This window comes from Rhea pennata, chromosome 4, assembly GCF_028389875.1.
Source record: "Rhea pennata isolate bPtePen1 chromosome 4, bPtePen1.pri, whole genome shotgun sequence".
NCBI lineage: Eukaryota > Metazoa > Chordata > Aves > Rheiformes > Rheidae > Rhea > Rhea pennata.
Window position 1 is genome coordinate 31,408,149 of NC_084666.1, and position 18,135 is coordinate 31,426,283.

Here is an 18,135-nt window from a genome sequence, read left to right on the forward strand (position 1 = left end):
CCCTACTTCACTGAGCACCCATTGATAACTCTCAAATGGAAATGATTCTAGTAAAATAGAAGAGATAGACAGTCAAAGATACATGAGAAAAAACATTTGTACGTAAGTTTATTATTCGTCTGCTGATCAGTGCTACCACCTTAAAATGAAGAGATTTCTGTACCAAATTGTATTTTCTAGTGTAAATTTGGAGTAAATCAAAGCTGTTAGAACCAGTCTAAAACCTATCTTCAGATTATGTGAATCCACACACTCTTTGGCCCTCTAAACTGTAGCTCCAATTTCTGTATATAATAAAATGCAGTGTATTCTGGAAGCAGGCGGAAAGAACTAGAATAAAGGTTGAATAATCTATTGGTACATCAGAAATCATCAATATGACCTTTATTTTATAGTCTAAGTCATCCCACTTGATCTTTGTTATTCTAATATATAGCACAGATTAATTTTGCTAATGATTTCTACTAATGGTGAAATTGTTACTAACTGTGTGTAAGAAAGAACGTATCCAATCCAATATAGCTCTGCATAATACCGTACATAATTTTTAGCAATTTTTTTTAGCAGATGGTAATCTGCAGCTAGCATTTTAAATTTTTTTTTTTTTTTTTTTTTTTTTTTGTTTTGTTTCAAACACCTATAGTACCTAAAGTAAGTTCTGAATTTTGGTCTGTTGTTAAATGAGTAACTTCTGTCTATTCTAATACAGTTTGATATAAACCTGGAGGAGGTTTATCTGAGCACTTTGTGTGATGAATTTAAAGCTGATATCATGCACCAGCAATGCAATCTCCTATGAGTGTGAAATAAGAATCAGATTCTGTCAAAATAGATTTTTTTCTGAAATTCAGGATATATTTTCACCAAGGCTTGCAATACCAGAAACTCTATGAATGTTGTCTGGCTTCATTTTAAAGGCCATAAAATACATTTATCACCCTTAACATCTTTTATACCTCTGCGATTAAATAATATTGTTCATGTTTTTCAGGCGCTCCCCATATGAAATCCAGGGAGGTATAATGAATACTACCTAAAAGGGCAGAATTGCAAGATTATTGGAATGAATGCTGTATGAACCATACAGTTGAAAGGTGAGTGAATAAAATTTTCATCAATAGTATTCATAATTATCTTAGCTTTGTTACTTTAGGAAAGAGCAAACTATTGAAATATGGCTTTGTTTTGAATCAGCATTTAAGTCAAATATATTGACTTCAGGAAGCATGGATGCAATACTTATTTCTCAACAGAATAAGCTGGGCACAGCAGATTAATGCAATTATCAGTCTGTCATGGCTCTCTAATTCTCTTCTGTGGTCCAAACTGGGGCAGTCTAGAGACAGACATAACTTTTAACAAATGCCTTATAGTTTGGTAAAGAATTGGATGGCCAGTTCTATTTCCAGTCTCTTCCATATCCTCTCTACCATGAGCCACAGGAAATAAAAAAATAACCCCCCTTCAAAAAAAAAAAAAAATAAAAAAAAAAAAAAAAAAAAAGAGAGAGAGAGAATCTTTTTAGTTGCACGTGTCTTTTAAGAGCACTTATCTTAGTGGGAGAAGTTCCAGAAATGTTCCAAAATCTCATATAGGAAGATGTTCCCAACTCCTGAAATAAAAACATTTGATCAAACACCCATCAAGAAACATTAACAATATCCTATTTCTGCTTAAAGGCTCCTCTTCCAACACACACAAGGTAACAAAAGAGGCTATATATAAGTATAAAGTATCTTATACTATAAAAGGATAAGATTTGGACAAAACGTTACAGTATCCAAAGTTAGCAGATGTTCTATTTGTAAAGTAAAATTGAAAATAGTGAAATAGTCTGGCTAGCGTTCCTGTGTGACATGCATTATAGTTCTGAATTTGTTTATAAATAGGAAGTGGCCTCCTGCACAGCTCTGTCTGGGGTTTTGTTTGTCAAGCTCATTGTTAGAAGCCTTTGCAAAGTTACTCTTTTCTGTTTAAGTATATTTGTTTTTTTCCAAAAATTGTTTTTGATTTTATATATTACTTCTCCTCTCCATTGTTAATGTTTCCTTCGTATTTATTGAAAACAATCCAGTGTCATTCCAACCTCTATTTTTCCTAGGCTAAGCAAGCTTAGTCCTCTCTTTAGCAGTTCAATAGTCCTTTTCAGCAGCTGTTCTGGTACAAATTCATCTCTTTTGAATATAGGTGACCAGATTTATAAATGATATTCCAGATCTGGCCTCGGCAGGTCCTTGTACAAGGCAATAATATTTACTTCTAATAGAACGATCTTACAGTGTATAGTCTCTACACTGTCTTCATTGAGTATCACTTTGATACCTACTAGTCATCCTGCAGTCATTTACAAATGACTTGTAAAACTTGTAACATTTGTAAATTGATTGCAAACTGGCTGAATAAAGGATGTTTTTTTCTCCTGCCCTGTTGTTTCCAGGTAACAGCTGCTCTCTGGTAGAAGCCAATAACAAGACTATTTGCTATGCTGCAAGAACTTTGATTTTGTAATACCAAATCCCCTTCTATTTCTACCACTGAACTTTGGGGTTACTAAGTTTTTCCTGTCACATACTCTAATTCAGAGTATTGATGACATCTCCGAACACCAGCAACTTATCAGTAAATTACAGATATGCACCTCTTTGTTTTATGTTACTGAACAAGATCAGTCTCAGAACCAATCCTTGTGTAACTCCACTCATTGCCTCCTTATAGCCTGACTCCTCCTGTTTACATACATCCCATACTCACCTCCAAGGTCCTACTTCCTTAACAAGTCCACAGTTGCAGTTTATAGTTTCTCCACTTCCCAAGCTAGCCAGACATTTCCCATGCATGTATGTAAATGACTTGTTTATACAGATTAAATATACTATATTTCTTTTTTTTCCTCATAGGCAATTATTTTATCGAAAAGATAACACACTTGTCTATCATGACTCACTATTGGTCAACAAATGTTGCATTTCACTTCATTTCCCATTTGCTTATATAACTAATTATCTTTTTTTCAAACATTTGATAGAAAGTCTTTAATACTGCAAGGTCAAACTTTCTACCTTCCTATTCTCCAGATTACTTTTTCTGCCTTACTATTACCCAGTCACGTGAAATCATTCCTAACTTGATGGCTTTATTAAAAATATTTTTTGCTCGTAAGTTCTGGCAGGGTTCGAGGAGGGAATTATATTTTTACCCTGTCATGTTCAGCCTTGAGAGCACTAAAGTCTGAGGTTTCTTTCCACTTGACTGTAAGCAATGAAGTTACTTTTAGCTATCAGTGTTTGTCTACCTTGCCTAAAAGCATATTCCTTATTGAAAGCTAAGATATAATATTGTTTTTGGCTCTTGAGCAAAAGCTACACTATGTTTAAGCTTTAACCTTTCCTTATTTCACAGTGAACACATTTTTTCTTGTTCTTTTTGTTTAAATAATTGAAAAATATATTAATATTTTGAAAGATCTAATTGCCTTTTTGGTTCTTAAGCTCTCCATTTCCTTTCTGTGATGAACTATCTTTTTGACTTTGTAGTATCTGCCATTCCTAATGCACTTTCAAATAAATTAGGTCTGGAGGCTTTTCTTGCACATTTTTCCTACTTTGTTAAGAACACAGTTTCTGGAAAAGATGTGTGCCTAAAAGCTTGTGTGCTAGGGTCTCTAATTTTTCAGTCTAGATGACATCATTCATTAATTTCTTTAATTTCTCAAAATTTTCTGTTTTGAAGTCAGTATTAGGTTGCAAACTGAACTTTTATTTTTACTTGATCTAATCAACTCACTCACCTGATTTTGTTTTGTACTTATTTTTTCTTCTGTAAGGACTTTTTTAAATATAAAGATAAAATCTGAAGTAGTCTAATGTCCAGCTGGTTTGGTGAAGAATTGCAGCAGATGCCACATCTCAGAATACCTAGTGACCTTTGTTTTCCAGAGTCTGTTTGGACAGTACATTTGCAATAGTGAGAAATGTCCTGGTAATATATATGGCTCTAAATCCAGAATAATAGAAAAACACACACACGAGAGAACAGATTTAATTTTTTTTTCTGTTCAGGATTCACTGTCACAGAGCAACATTTGTGGAGGGAGAAAAGGAGAAAGAGCCTAAGAACACTCTTTTAATCGACAATATTACTGTCACAGTAATTAATAGATAAGAATAACTGCAAGAATAGCAATGGGATTTTTTTTGGGGGGGGAGGGGGGAGGAATGCTAAATTCTTAACTGAAGTCCTCATTCAACAATTCAACACAGATTCTTCCTGAAGAGAAAAATGATACTGTTTTCTGAAGGAAACTACACATTGGAAGTAGAGAAAAATACTGACGAGTCTGCTGTCAGAAGTTGTAGTTTTGCCAAAACCAAAATGTTTTCATGGAAGTATTCCAATATCTGACCAACTCATATACACTTACTTGAGAAGCTGAAGGGTCTGGTCTTTCTGCATACTAAGCAGCATTGGTCTCCAAAGATTTTAATGGGAGTGGAAGATCCTACAGAATTTCATCCTAAAGTGACTATTTACCTCTCTGTACTATCAACAGAGTAAAATTCCAGTGGTGAATAAGTCTCTGAAGATCAACAAAAAGAAAAGAAGAAGCTCTGCCAAAGTAGGAACAGAAGATAGATACCATCTCATGAATTCCTGGTCCAGCAGAATTCCAGAGAAGAATAGTGAATCCAGTAATAAGCATCTGAAAAATGAAATTGGAACAGTACTTTAAAAAGAAAATGAATAAAAATCAGTAGTGGTGAGGAGACAGTGTATTATTTGAAAATATTTTAATATTATTCTTTCCTATAATTCATCAGATGCTTTCAAGGCATCCTATAAATTGAGTAAGTAGTTGTTTTCTGGAGCAATGAATAACCGTGATACCATCTCTAACATTGTACGGAACATACTGGCTCTTAAAATAGTGGCTTCTGTAAAAGTGGGATTTGGATCATTACACTGTGATTTAGTAGAATCTTACTCCACGAGTATTCCTGCTTGGCCAGATGGTGAACCATTTATTAGCATTCTCGTTCAGTACCTCACACGTGTTGTCCCACCTAAAGGTTTCAAAACGGTAGCATTGTGTCAGTTTTGCTGCCAGTGCAATATGAAATTAATCTATAAAAGTAGTGATATAAAAATCTGATTTAGTGTGGCATGGCTGAATGTTCTGAACAATTTAGAGTCTGAGATAAAGTCTTTGAAGTCCAGAAAAACACTTCTGGCAGCCTCACTGGGTCCTTTGTGTAGGCTGAGTGAACAGCCCAGGTGTCCTGACTCACTACTGCACACTTACCTACCCAGATCATATTACTGCTGCGTGGACATACTGTGTGCACAAATTGCCAATGCAATTAATTCCACAGCATTGTTGTCCAGCCTAATATAAACATTGCTATATATCCACCACATTTGCATCATTATCTGTAACAGAAAAAATCTATATGACAGAAATGTTGCATCTTGGCATCTGCTGTCCTACAAAATTGCCCATTTTATCTATAGGAGGGGTCAGGCTCAAATCCAGTATATTTTCAATTGCTTTACATTTGTTAACTGTTTCTTCTGCACTAGGGAGACCTTATTTAAATATTAAATGAATGAAAATAATTGGGGTGATCAAATTCTTCCATTTTCTCTTTTTCCACCTCCCACCAAATCTATTTTGTTACCCAGTAAAATGGATTATCATTATTGCTATGTAGTGCATATTAGCTGATGAAAATGAGCAGACTATATAGCTTAACAATGCATAGTGGTCTTATGAGGATATTTTATTTTATTTTAGAATGCCTTTTATGACAGCATACTCTGGCAGAGCATATTGATTATGTAACTGATAATGTCACATTGTAAAACACTGAGATTCTTGGTACTTTGTAAGGAATTAGCACTAAAACCGAATTGGACTTCACATATCTGAATATAGTCTTATTGTAAAAACTTCAGAGTCCTAATATCACCTATTTTTTGGGATAACTATGTAGCATACTGTACCTAACTTTGTAGACAGACGAAAAGATGAAAGTGAGGTCTAATCAGACATCCCTAGCTTTCTGGTAATAATGATTTTTTTTTTTTTAATTCTGATGTCATGTATGAATTCACTGTACTGAAAGAAAGCTTTTATGCTGCTTCAGTTCATTACCCTGTAGTGATCTTATCATATGAATGTTATTCACTTTCTTTGATAATTAATATTGATTGGATATAAGCCTATGAAATAGTAAAATGGCCTTCATTCCTAACCAGAGGAAAAATTACTTAGAAATTTGATAGATATTTCTTTGCACAACTTGTCTAATGGTGCACCTCTCTTGCCCACAGGCAGTTCTTACTGTAGTTAGACAAAGCAACTAGCTCTATGGATGCGGAGACACAACTTCATTTGCCTGCTAATGCTTCCACCTGAGACTTTTCAAGCTACTTTCCTTGAAGGAAGACATAAGAACATGAATGTGTTTTTCTGAAACCCAGAAAGACTTTTGTAGACTCATTATTTGATTATTTACATTTTTTTCTCCTAATGCTATTCTGTCAAGTATGTTACATCCTATTAATGGGAGCCCAAAATTGATTTTGGAGTTCTTGCTTTTCAAGAATGCCCTAATAAGGCTATCTTTAGAAAAAGTTTGTTCTTCCTCAAAGTAGAGGAGGGCCTGAATAAAATTCCACCTCTGAAGATTTCTGAATTGTCTTAGCATTAAGATGTGACTTCTAACTTTTTATCTCTGTTTCATCATGACACTGTAGGAAAGTGTATGACTCAGATCATGCAAAACAACTATCTGAATACACCAGTGATAGAGTATTTCATATTACAGATTAAAAAAATATAGAAAATAAAGAAATTTTACCAAATACTATGATTTAAGGCATAAAGTGATTAGTACTAGTGAAACACTTTATCATTTTCAATTGTGCAATTTGCAATATTTTCTTGCTTTTATATCAGAAAATCCTCTAGCTAAGTACATTTAGAAACCAAGGCATGCATCTAAGGAGTTCTTATGACTTTATGAGCCTAACATCAAAAGACATGACTTTAGAAGTAGAGAAGAAGGAGGTCCTACTGCTATTTCTGTTCTGCTAAGCACATATTTGAAGCAAGCTCTTAGAATACTGTCTCACTTTATTTAAATATCAGAGAATGGTGGAGCAACCAGCTAAGCAGAGCTTACATTTTCCCTGTGAAAAACCTCCATTAAAATACATTTAAGCAGACAAAAATATAGAGCCAATGAAAGTTAATTAATACAAAATACATTTTAGTAATTGTGTTTGCTACCTGTGATTATTTCCTGAAAAGAACACCATCATTTGGTGTTCTTGGAAAGATGGAAATGGAAATGGAAAGATGTGTTTTATATTAACATAGAAAGAAATTTAAGAAAATCCATTCACGTTCTTGTATCTTCCTTCAGGGAAAGCAGCTTGAAAAGATTCAGGTAGAAGCATTAGTGGGCAAATGAAATTGAGTACTGGCACCATTAGAACTAGTTGTCTCCTCTAACTACAGTAAGAACTCTAAGAAAGAGATCTAGTGAGTATCTTGCATATTTGGAGTGACATTTACATTCCTAACACTGGAGTATATCTGTCAGTTGTTATGTATGACACTGTAAAGATTTTTTTTGCCTTTGATAACATGTTTATTTCTGCTTTTCCCACACATATAGATTACCTGAGAGACCGAACCAAGCATTAGGTAGGTAGAAAACGATGCTGAGAAGATGTAGAATACATTGATGACAAAGAGAAAGGAAGATAACTTAAATAATACAGCAGCATATAGCACTGATACTTTTTTTTTTTTTTTTTTTTTTTTTTTTTGAGCAGGTAACAGTGATAGATAGATAGTAGAACATCTGGCTGGCCTAGGTTTCCAGAGGCACTGTGCAAATAGCTGACATAACTGCAGGTGCTGTGGCTCTGGCTGCTGTTAAAGTCAGCAAACACCAGCAGCTTCCACAGAGTATTCCAAATTGTCAATTCAAACATTGTCATCAGCAGAAATATTTTTTGTGTTCATTTTACTGGATTATATGCATGCTATTCTCTTTTACTCTGACAGCAAATTGGCTAATCTGCCAAGAGAAATATTCACACATGGGAGGAAGGAAAGAATAAGAGCTGCCTGTCAGATGGTCATGTGAGAGCAAAGAGTCCACAAGGCTATAACTCACATCAGAAGATAGGTGCCCTCTTGGACTTTTGCTATATTGGTCATGATCCTGCAGAGTACATTTAAAATACTGATTCAAAAAGTCTTATATGAGGACCACTATATTGTTTTTATGAAAAACAGTTCCACATCAAAAAGAAGGGGTCAATGTATTATCTACAGAAATGTAATTCTAAATTCAATCATATACTTTACAGCTAGAATGGATGTTAACAACATCCATTATAAGTTAGCAAACACCATAGAATGTCATAAAGTCATTTATATTATCTCAGCATCACCTGGATGAGCTAACATATGGTTTAGAAAGATATCCTGTTATCTTGACTTAAATACTCCATGACATTGATAATCTACCTCCTCTACAGATGAAATGTTCCCAGATATTAATTATCCTTACTGTTAAAATGTGCATCTTATTTCTACTCTTGATTTTTTTATCTTTACCTTGATTCTCGCTATACTTGTCTATAATGGAGCAAACAGCTAGATCTTCTTCCAAGCTCTCCAAACCCAAATATTCCTCCACCCTTGGAAAGGCTAAATTGAATTTGTAACTTCGCATACCTCTATCATATAGATTTAAGACTAATAAATAACTCTCATTTGCAAATTCTATCTAGTGGAAAAGCACCCACCCAATCTCATATGCAGAAATAAGAAATGTGACAAATGCAAGGTCACAGACACATGATATTCCTACAAGAATCCCAAGTTCCTGACTAAGGTGAGCACATGATATGTATACTTACAGCCACATTTCATTGTTGGAGAATTCAGAGAAATGTGGGACTGTGATTTAATGAGCATTAGTGTTTTGCTGACAGGACTATGAATCTATCTATTAGGAATCTGAGACTAACCTAATGAAGGAAGAAACAATTGGCCATTATTTGGGATACTATAGATTAAATGCTTTTCCACAGCTGACTTTGTTTTTCACAGTTGTAGCTGTTTGCATAGCTACTCCTCTGCCATCCTTGTTTATTTGTCCTCTGAATCCAGATATAGAGAACATTATCAGAGTACCTCTGTGCAATGATGTGATTGCATATATATTGATTGGTACTGGAAACTGTGAGGCTGAAAACTAGACTTCTCACTTTAAACACTAGATCATCTAGGGAAAATATTTAAAGACACACAAAATGAAGTATAATGAAGCAGCAATTTGGAAAAGCTGGGCTTCCAAGTGGAGCCATTTCTCCACAGAAGTGTTGAAGGGGGGCAGGTTTAGCTCAGTTAGTTAGTGTGTGGTACTGCTAATGCCAAGGTCATGGGCTCAATCCCCATATGGGGCTAACATGAGGACTGGACCAGATGATCTCCAGAGGTCCTCTTCAAACTTACCATTCTATGAAGTATTTATGCTGAGCTTCATGAGTGCAAACAGACCTAGTGTGAGAGGAAATCCTTGGCTCTTTGAAATCAATGGGGTTTGAAGACAGATACCGGCCAGATCAGATTTTTAAAGTAAATTTAAAAGAGCTCTTAGTGCCTATAAGCTGCTGATAAAACTAAGACAAAGAAGTCCTGAAGGAACATCTATGTTTGCAGAGGAAAAAAGTGCAAAATTTATCTTTTATCATTTGAATTTGAATTTATAAAGCCATTCTTAGGAAGAGTGTTTGTAGTGATGAAAGAGTGTGGGAGCTTCAATTACTGGAGTTTAGTACAATATAGGAAGTTAAAAAGCTCAGCAATACTAAAATTAGTCATCTGACAAAAGTATTTTTATCCCACTGTTTTACTATTCAGGCACTCTTCTGAGAACAAGTTTGTCCTGAGAAGTAGAAGATAAGGCTATGAATCAACTTGCAATTTTTTTTTAGCCAATGAAAATATTGACTGAGCTATCACTCTTGGATTTTATACTCCAAATATACTTGCATTCCAAATCAACTGTTATTAAGTAAAGAGCTTATTGAACTCATAGCTAAACAAAGGAATCTGCTCAGCATACATATCTACAGAATTTATAGGCTTGCAGCAGGATTAGTGAAATACCATTATTTGTTTCATCATCATTTTGTGCCATGCAGAAAACTATTCTTTTTAAAGAGTTATTCATGTCTATATAGTCTCAAAAAAGAATATTTTCTGTCACTTGCATAAGCTGATATGACATTATTCAAATGTAAAATTTCAAATATTAAAGCCTATAACAAACAAAAACAATTCTTAATTAAAAGGTAAGTACCTGACCACTTCAATTAAGTCTTTCTTTGCTATCTGAATGAGAGCATCTACAGTGATATAGGGTTTTATTGTTTTTTAAATACAAGCATGATGTTATGAAAGTGAGTATTGAATTCTGCCTCACTGATATGCTGAAAGCTGAAAATTAGGATAAGTCTTCCTACCAAGAATTGTAAATCTACATGGGGTATTTGGAAAGTTGGTTGCTGGCTCAAGTATCCTATCATAAAACAGTTTTCAATTCAGTACACTGACACTTTAATTTGTCTGTTCTTTACTGCTCAGGATTAAGGAAGGGGCATCATTCCAAGCTACTTCTCCAATATCATTTAGAAGCAACATGCCTTTTGACCTCTGAGTTAAACTGCAAATCTCTTTGCATGCACAGTATTTTGCAATGCTGAATTATTCCTTACATTAAACCCCAGCTGGTTTATTTTGCCACTGAGAAAACACAAGCACTTGTTCAGCAAAAAGGAAATTACCATGAAATAAATTACTGCTTTTTTTCAAGGAAATCAAAGGTTTAGGGAACACCTTGATCTAGTGTAGAACCGTACTGTTATTCTAGAACCTGCTAGTCAGCTCAGCACAAAGCATCTTCATTTATTCTTCATTTATTTTTACACATAACAAAGAATATCAAGGTCAAAGCTTCTTTCAGGAATGAAATGACGTGGAATTGTTCAGAATTTCTCACAGCCACATTGAATATAATGTATTATACCTACTCTTGGTGTTCTGATCAAAGACATTCTTGAAACATCTGTTCAACATTCTTCTCTTTGGAGAAGAACCTCAGTCCTATGAAAAGACTATTGTAATCAAGCCTTAGTACCCACATAGGAGATTTCCCAACTCAAAAGAATGTAATTTATCCTCACAGAAAAGTCCTATAAAACTTTAATGGTAGTATCACAGTCACGGCTTGGTCTTCATCATACTAGAGTCAATACCAAAATTGTAGTTATTTTTCAAGACTATAAGAATAAATGCAGGAGTCTATAACTATTTCTCTAAGTAACTTGGGGGAAAAGAATAATAGCAGTGAATGACAATGTTTTCCTTCCAGAGTTTTGAAACAGACTGCAGAGTGGGGTACACGATTCTCTCCCTCCGGTCTTTCCAAAGGGGAGAACATCATCCTTGCCCTTCTCTGCCTTCTCATCATTCAGGAACTAAATGATGCACAATTGTTGAGTTCAGTTAATCTTTCACAGCCATGTGTAAGACAATCAGTCATACCTACCTTAATGTCTAAACACTGATCTCTTAACAAAAGGGGTGATAGGGAATATGACCTTCCTAACAGTTTATATAGAGAGAGTTTTTATGAAGAAAAAGCTATTTTTTAAGGTCACATATATACCTGAGGCTGTAAATAGGTTCCTGTAAAAGAGACAAGGAAGCGGATTTCTAGTGCAGCTCCTGTTTGATGTTCACCACCCATGTGCATGTTGTTAGTCTATATTAAGTAGGGCTGCTTTTAGTGAAAGCTGTGACTGTAATGGAGGAGCTCAGGCTTGCTTAAAAAAACATCTATCTCTCCATCCAATTTTCTAGTCTGCAGTATACAGATTCTCTCCTATGTTCCAGCTCTGTGCAATTTATGTATGGTCCCAAGAGACTTCCCATAGCCGAACTCAATATGCATATTTTTGTTGCCTGTCTGTTTAGTTTGGAGCTATTCTAAAAAATATCCATGCATTTATGCATGTGAAAACAGCAGCAGTCACTGTTAATAAAACTACAGATAGAGGAGGGGAAAAGGGATTTCTTAAGTGCAGAACAGCAGCAGAGTCAACCTTGAACAAGTTGATACTCAAAAGTTTGATAAAGATTCAACATCCATTGCAGAAGTCTGCTGGAGATAAGTGCAAGAATCTAGGTGAACTCAGAGATACTACAATCAAATGCAACCTTATCTGGTGCTTATGAAAGTAATACTAGCTATGGCTTGATCTGGCACAAATGCAGTTATACAAACTTTATTTGGTTTTAAAAAATGCTTGAAATGATATTCCATGTTGCTGTGGACTCAGACATCTAAGCTACATGTAGTCCTGAGCTGGTAAAATCCACATAGTGGTGTACTATGTCCTGCAGAGTTGGTGGGTTGGATTGGCACTAGATTCATTCTTCATTTTTTTGTATTCCCTGGAGCAGATACCCAATTTAGGAGCTCTTCAAAAAGCAGTAAGTAACTTAAAATTCTTGTGTTAACCCTTACTGTAAGCCCTTTAATGGCAATAGATCTGGATCTATATTTAGTTATTTCTAAACTTTTCTGACACATTTAATAGGGACTGACAGGTAGAGCAGTTTATACATACATCCAGGAACATATCTACAGCCACAGAATGGTTTGGGTGTTTTTTTTTCTTGATTGAAACATTCAGTTGTTCCAAAAGCTTCATTGTAAGATACTGAACACTTACCCTGGTGGTCATAGGCTGAGGTAGGTATGGATCTGTTGACTTGAGATTGCAGGAGATGTGACAAGGTGATTGAGGACCGTCATGCAGAAGGAAAGGTTGCATTTCTTCTTCTTTGTATAATCTATTAAATTGGATGTCCTCTATAGATTCTTTTACTGAACACTATGGATTAAGAAAAAAGTCTAAATTACAGATGTGGTCCAAATTAATGGCACACTGAAAAACTTCTCTATACTGGGGTCCTATCTCTTGATACGATACAATCAGTCTGGGATGTCTCTCATGTATAAACTGCAATAATGGGTAAACACCAGTCACTCCAAAAGACACAGTTTCAAGCAGGTAGTAGTAAAGATCTTAATTGTCCTCTGTATAGCTATATTGCCATTTTTTATCATCAATTAATTATACTTCATGGAAGAGAGAGAATTAAAATCAAAGATAGTAGAGAAGACTTCTCACTCTGAAGCTCCAGTGAAAGCCTTTACATATGAAATGAGGTATTGCAAAAGATGCATTTTATCTCATCAGTTGAACTCATTCAAACTGCTTATGATTATGCCTTATTGAATGCATTGTTCTATAACAAAACCAAAGTAAAAATCTGTTGTAATCTGTCAATATTCAGATAAAGCTAACAGAGGAATTATCTTCTGCTTACTAGTAAGAATGGGGGACTCCACAGAAGCACTTGCTTTATCAGTCTTATTCTTTCCCCTAAAATTAACCCCAGTATTTCATCTAACATAACCATTTTATCATTCATCCAGATTAGCAGGTAAACATAACAGGCTCTATGGCCATCTTCACCTTCTGTAGGTGTTGCACCTCTATCTGACAAGGAAGTAGTATAGATTACTACACCAAGGGATGCATTTCTGATTAAGACAAAATATTTTTTCCATCAGTCTTTGAAACGCCACTGGAGCTTTACATAAATTAACTGGACAATGCTAGTAAACTAGCATGCCTTATGGAGCATAGAAAAGACAATTGGCTTCTGGACTCTGGGAAGCCAAGAGAATCTGCAAGTATCACTTGGTAAGTCGAGTTTAGTTACATATTGGCCGCTATCCAAGCCCAGCAGCATTTCATTAACTGAGGTATTGGATGTGCATCTGAACCAGATATCACATTCAGCTTCCAGAAATCGATTTAAAAAGATCAGATATGCTGATAAGGTTCCGGAACTAATGTAATTACACTATAGCGTTGTCTATCTGTAGCATCTTCCATAATTTGCCTTTTGCAAAAATTGCCGTAATTGTTCAAGATCTGAGTCATTTGTAAAACTCTTCTAGGTTTCAGGTGTTTCAACTATAGAAGTAATCATATCCAAAATCTTTTAATTGGCCATCCAACTTCTTGCTGCCCAAGAGCTAACTATAACCAAATGGTATTTCTGGTTCTTTCATCAGACTTCTGACATTCCAGGTGCTTCTGAAACAAGCTGCTTGCAATATGCCTTCTATGTCTACCACTGTTTCAGGATGGTAACATGATTAATCTGATTCTTTGTCATTTTCTCACTAGCAAATTTCTTTGCTAACTTTCCTATAACTTTGGACCAAGAATACATTTTCCTAGGAAAAACAATATCCAATTGCTAATTTCTGTATCAATAACACGCTAATCTCAATAAAGAATTTCTCTGAATACTGAGGCTGATTGTAGAGTCTTCCTGAGAAAGAACCGAAAATGTTTTAAATTTTTTTCTGCTTTAGCACATGTAGTATCACCTTCTGACTTGTAGTCCCATGCTTCTCCAGGATTCCTGGAGGGTGGATCAGCAGTCCCTGTGGATGTTTTCCAGAGAGTAACTTAAAGGTTGAAAAACCTGTAATATCCTCCAAAGGCTGAAGACCTCAACCAATTCCATGATCATCTAATTTTTAAATGTTTCCTTTAGTATATATCTGCTATAGATTGATACAGTATCATAGGCAAAAAATAGCTTCAATATCGTGAACACTAACAAGCAGCAGAAAATTGGGAGAGTGTCTGTGTGTGTGTGTGCGTGCGCACGAACATTCAAAATTAAAAACCAACCTCCCCTGACCCCAATGTTAGAGGAACATGATGTAGCGGCAGCATGATAGAGGGAAAGGGGATATGAGAACAGTCTTCGCAATGGTGTTGCATGCACTTGTGGCATCAGCTACTCCAGAGCTATCAATCATCTGAGTAGCACACATATACCCAGGATTGTCTACTCACACCGAGGGCCACCATTTCAGCCTGAGGCGTCATTAACGGACCGGTAGTGATTACAGCAGGCTCCAGCTGAGTGTAACCAAACCTGTAACTCTTTCTACTAAATCCAATCAGGGAGCAAGGTACAATAAATTGGACAGTCGGAACCAACTTTTGTAAATCTAAATCCATGATCACTCCGTAGGCATTTAGTTTTCCAGATGTACTCAGTCCTTTGCTTGTCTGGTGAAACAGCATAGTAATTACTTCTGTTCCTTACACAGCAGAAAGTAAACAGTTTAAGCAAATTGAAATTAAAGTATTATTTCTGTAGCAGGAATACCTTCATAGAGGTAAAGAAAGGAAATGAATATTTAGCTATAAATTCATAATCAGACATAGTCTGAATTCCATGTGTATCCATGGGGATAAGCTTTAAAAAGCAAAATACTAGCTTGCTTGAAGTGCATTATACATTATGATATACTCCATAATTACTGGATGATTGCTGTCTGCTGCTAGTGCTAAAGCTGGATGTTGTAGTTCATGGAATTTGGACACTTTCAAAAATCTCAGTTTTTTAAATGAAGGGAAAATCATGTAATTAGAAAAGTACTTGTATAACAATGGCATCTTCTTACTCAAGACTTGCTCTTCAAGGGTTTTTCAAACTTCTATTGGATTGCTTCAATAAGAAAAATAAACAGTTATTACTCTCTACACCTGGTAACACTACAGTGCCAAAACAGCTACAGGGCTGACATAAATAGCTGGATAATGGGCTAGGGAGGGTTTTCCATCTCATACATCTTCAATAGAAGTGTTAGCTAAATTCCAATAACGGTGTCAAAATCTGCCTTCAATTACACCTGTGAAACCTAATGGAGGGAATAGTGTGTACAAAGAGAATTTGTCCTTGTAGAATCTTTATCACCAGTAAATATATGTCAGACTGAAAGGATATATCACGTCTGAGATCTCAGGCTGAACATGCAGGGCTGCAGCTGGAAAAAATTTAATTTTTTACTGAGAACCTGAGTAAATTTGATATCAAGTCACTGTATAATAAAGTTCTATCTGCTGTTGTTGTAATGACAGAAATCGAGACTATTCTACAACTTGGGAAAAAAAAGATAGCTCTGTTGTGTTATGTTCATTGTATTTGAGCTCAAGTTAAACTATGTAATTTTAAGAAAAACAGTTATTTCATGTATGTGTCATGAACCTAGCTCACATATCTCAAAATCTACATTTTCTGAGCTGTTATATCATCACTTCAGGACTAGCTTCTCTGATGACAGGGAATGAAATTTACTGTTTTTGAAAAATGGCAGATAACAGGCTGAATATATTTTGTAGCCCCTCTGAAATATATATCTGAAGAGTATATTTTAGAAATTCATATAGATAAAAATGAAGAGACCTCTGTGCTGCCATGAAATAAGAAACTATATTGTAAATCTAAGATACCATTTTCATAACCAAGGTGAGATTTCTTAAAAACGCTGGAACCTTGGAAAAGAAGGAATATTTGCCTGCTGAATCAGGCTTAAAGTAGAAAAAAAAGGCTTCTGTAGAATACGACCAGCTTTCGCTATCGAACATCGCTGGAATATTTGACTTCAAAGCTACCTACAGAAAGTATTTTTGAAGTCATAACTTTTTGCATGCAACTCCCAAGATAATACTACAGGAGGACTTTGGTAACTTGCAGTTTTAGTAAAAGTTTTGATGTAGCAGCTGTATTTTTTTTAAAGCCTCTACATTGTGGATTCCAATGATTTTAGAATATTTTTAGCATGTACTTAAAAATATATCATTCTCAAGTCTTACTCACTATGTTTCAAAGATCTTATAAATCTAAACCCCAGGTGTTTAAAGTATAATTAAAAGATATCCATATACTATTTTTAGAAAAACATGATTTTTGAGGGGAACGGGAAAGTTGAACATACAGATCCTTCCATTTCATAAAGTTGGCTTTACAGAAACATCTATACTTATTGCCTATACAAAAGCCATGTAGAAAGAGCTAGTTATACGCAGTAACAGAACCAAAGAACAAAAGAAAAAATTTGCAGGACATAAGAAAAGCATTATAATGATAGAGACTAAGTATTGAATCATAAGCACAGAAATACCATACAAGAGTAACTTAAAGAGAAAAACATTCACAAGTGAACAATCCTATGGAGTCAATCACACTGCAAGCAAGAGAAAAGTGTACAGAGATAGGAGTGTGTTTGGGTGCTAGCTTTCCCTATGAAGCCCTCTGTCCAGCCCTAAAAGCTGCATGTAGCACTTCTACCAAGGGGTAGCTATACCTATGCTCAAGGCCAACCCTGACATAACACAGTCCTGCGACCCTGCATGGTACTCCTGAGAAACCAAAATGTGAGAAGGAGCTGCAAGAAGCTTTGTGTGGAGCCTCCACTCACACTCACTGGCTCGGGAGTTGCACTTAAACCCTTGTCCTGGTCCATGCTTCCCACCTTGGAGATGTGCCTGTGCTTGGTCTTGTACCTTTGGTTAATCCTGTCCCTGGCTTGCCCTCAGACTTGCCCTGTTACCATAGGCTTTTCTAGCAATTGCTGGCTGTAGCTGATTCTGACTGCTATTGCTACAACTGCTTTTTGTATTTAAGCTCGTTACGGCTGTAGCCTTTGTCAGTGCACCTACCTCACAGTCATTCTCAGTTCCTGGCTTATCTTTTTTTGTGGAATAAACCTACTTTTGTTGCTTCCTGGTACTTTCCTGAAGTGTTTTGGACATGTACAAGCAGCACAGTTGATAGAGAGCCAACTGAGTTGTCAAATGACTAAGGAAGTGCTGAAGCTATAGTAGAACTTTTTGATTTCCAAGTTGTAAGTAACACAAATGTTAACAAACAAGGTATCTGATGTCTGTAAGACATCCTGCAAGACAAAAAAATCCATAAACATTAACATCAAAGAACTAGAATTTCAGCAACATCTTTGTTTTCATGCAAAAAACCCTTATTATAAGCAATCAAATGAGGTAACATAAAAGTGAATTCATAATAGCTAATTCATGTTAAGAATTATTTAGGATTGCATACAGGTTTATAGAACTACATAGGTCTATAAGGTTTATCTA